Below are 3,389 nucleotides of genomic sequence, written 5' to 3'. Positions count from 1 at the left end.
ACTTTCAACCGCTTCTGTCCTGATTTCTTCGAGGGGAGGGAGGGCTTTTTCAGATCTTTCGATCTAATGGACAAAATAAGCTTGTCTAATTCACATATGAACGCACTCAGAGACGACAGAAAAACATATGGAGAGCATCAGCTTTAGTTTCTGCTCTGACAGCTGCAAGATCAGCCGAACGCTGTGAGTGTGTGTTAGAAATCAGGAATGGAGAAAGAACATGGTACGTTTTTCATCTCCAAACCAAACTTGGGTCTCCAGCCGACAAAGTGTAAATCCCGTCTGTCTAGAGCTCTTCCCATAATGTTACGCATGAGGTCAGTAGACGGAGAGTAGACGGTCTTTTGTGGCTGTTTGAACACATTCGACCACATGAGCGTTTACACTACGAAAGCAATCCGGCCGAATGTGTTTTTAAATACCTCTGGAAGTGGTGGAAAGTGGACAAGCTCAAAACATTTTTGACCCCATTTACACCTGTATTTAGCGCCATCCAATTGTGATCCGATCGGCCAAAACGCATCGTAATATCAGGTGTAAAAAGGGTCAGAGAGGCACAAAGAAAGAGAAAGCTTCAATCTTCATAACACAAAAATCAGATCTGTGGCCCTCTGTCATTCCTTCATGAAAACCTACCTGGCTTTAGGCCGTTTTACATACAAAACAGTTGTATGTTGTGCTATAGGAAGAGGCTAGAAGCACCTCATAATATCAGTTTGGTGTGTTTACCCACATCTCTACATATCACACATCTGTCTGCACTGCAGTGCACACTTGACCTTTTCGGTTATGACAAGCACAGCAAATAGAGCAAATGATTTCATGTTCAGGTTAAAGAACGAATGGCTCAGAATCACTGCGGGATTAACACAATCACTTCTCTTCTGTTCATGCCTTGTTAGTGTTATTTTTCTGCCACTGCTGTCTGTGTCACGGGAGGATGACGGTTTGTGTTTGTCTCATTGTTGGCTCAGTGTGTCGAGTCTGAGAGGCTCACAATATTTCTCTCAGCCAAACACAGGACCATCATCAGAGCAAGAACTAATGCCAGTATGCCGTAAAACATGAACAGACTCAAGCTGAGGGAGCATACTGGAGGTTTAGTGTGTCATAAAAACAGGACTTTATTCTGTGTTGTGGACTAACAGCCCAATGGACGACAGGACACTAAACAACAGGAGACTGTAACAAGCTTGGGTTGTTACTGGGAGTCTAGACTGGACCTGTGGATATGTACCATCTGTGGACTTTTGTGTGGTTGTAGTTATATCTAAACTCCATTTTAAACAAACTATGAGGAGTTGACTAGAGCTGCGTACAAAACAACCTCAATTCTAATAATCAATACTGTTTTAAGAGATGAGTTGAGACTCTTGTTATTTTTCTTGTTTGGTTTTGTACGCTCAACCACTAGAGTGTGATGTTGTGGTACATCCAGAATAAAGACTCTACATCCATTACGAGCCATTCATTGGGTCTTCAGTAGGCGTACAGTGAGAGGAGGATAATAGAATTTAACTGTACATTTTTAAGTGTGAGAACAAATCAACTGAAAATATTTGTAAATATTCAGTTACTTGTTTGTTTAATGTTTTTCCCCCTTTGTTTTTTTTGTTTGTTTTTTTCTGGTCGAATGAAATATAAGATAGCCTACTTTGTGACCAGGACAACAGGTGCAAGTTGTAATTCAGCCACCAGCAAAATTGATGAATCCCATTCGTTGGAGGTTAAATTCACTTTCTGCTGCTTCATTTAGTTTTAGGATTTGTGGATAGAGGTGATTTATTGCTCTTGTATTTGAGCATATCATGTAGCATATCAATGTCACTCATACTTCTGCACAAGTATGACCAGCTGTTCATTTCAGATAGAAATCTTTAATATGGAGATATGGACTGGAAGCACTGGAAACCCTGGTGGTTATGACAAGTATTTCATCTGCCATGAAATTGTTGTAGCATTACATTCTTACCAAAATGCAACCAGGACTTCATTAAATATCTAAAATAGGTGAAAAGTATTATTTTGTGATCACATTTTACTACACTTAAGTATATACTATTGTTAATGAATTAAGCGTCTAGTAAATGAATGCCAAAATACAGATGGCATAAAGAGCGCCAGAGGGTCTCAATATGTCAAGCCTGGTGGTTTAAAGATTACTGAATAAATGAAGCACATGTTATTTCTCTAACAAAACAAACATTATACTGGGTCCTAAAGCTAATTTACACCTGTTGCCCTGTTTTACTATATGTTCAGAATCAGAACGCCACACTTGATGAAGAATAAACGTGTTAATAATGGATTTTTAAAAAAAGAAAAGGTAAAAATATATAAATAAGGTGATGATATTTCTCTTTATTTAGAAGTTATTACACACTGTATGCTGTGACTCTGATCTGGGGAACATTAAAGAAATTCATAGCCAGACATCAGACTCTGTTTCCTTTTAATCAAATTACTAATCATCTAAATGACTCATTTAATTGGAAGTAGTGCATTAATTAACTGCATTAAATTGCTGTACTTGAAGTGTAATTTCCAACAGCAACCTTGATGGACAACAGAATGGTCAGGAGATCAACATGTTCGGCTATTCTCCACCCATCACTGGTGATTCGTTTGTGTCGCAAATGCAAATGAGAAGCAAGGTTGATGGAGAAGAGTTGTTATGAAAGAAAAATTTGAGTTGATGGAGAAAAAGGTATTATAAAGTTTTATAAAGACAGAGTCACTTGTCGCCACCTACTGGCGTAATGATGTAACCTGCAGAAAGAGTCCCTGAAAAATCACTTTTGGAGCACTGCTCAGCCAATCAAGATTAAGGATCAGAATTAATTCAATCTTCATCTTTAATAAGATTGATAAGTGATCCGCGGCCATGCGGCAACCTTCCGGTCTCTCTCTTGAATCCAACACGGAAGAGACTTAAACTGCAATTCATCGTCTGGCCACTAGAGACCGGATGCAAAAGAGTCAATCCCATAGATCCCCATGTTAAAATGCCCAACTTTACAGCAGAAAAATATGTTTACAGCCTGGTACAAAAAGTGGTTTTGGTCTATATTTCTAATTTTGCCCTTCATGACAACTGTGAAGGGGGTGAATTTTTTTTATAACTCATCCATTTAAATTATATCAAGCATTAAAGTTCTGCATAATTAAGGGCGTGGCCACTTGAGTGACAGGTGGATTGCCGCTGCTGTCACTACTAGCCGTTTGTCTGCTGTTAGCGTCACGTCTCCTCAGCTAATCCGCCTCGCTGCCCATTTTCTTTTATCCGGGAGTGATGATGTATCCAAGATGGTGACGGCCGGCTCCGCCCACTTTGTCACGGACACTACATCCTTTTTTGTTTTGTTTTTTGTTTTTGTTTTTTTGAGTCT

This window comes from Scardinius erythrophthalmus (assembly GCF_964197995.2).
Source record: "Scardinius erythrophthalmus genome assembly, chromosome: 2".
Classification (NCBI taxonomy): Eukaryota; Metazoa; Chordata; class Actinopteri; order Cypriniformes; family Leuciscidae; genus Scardinius; species Scardinius erythrophthalmus.
This window is presented reverse-complemented; position numbering follows the sequence as displayed.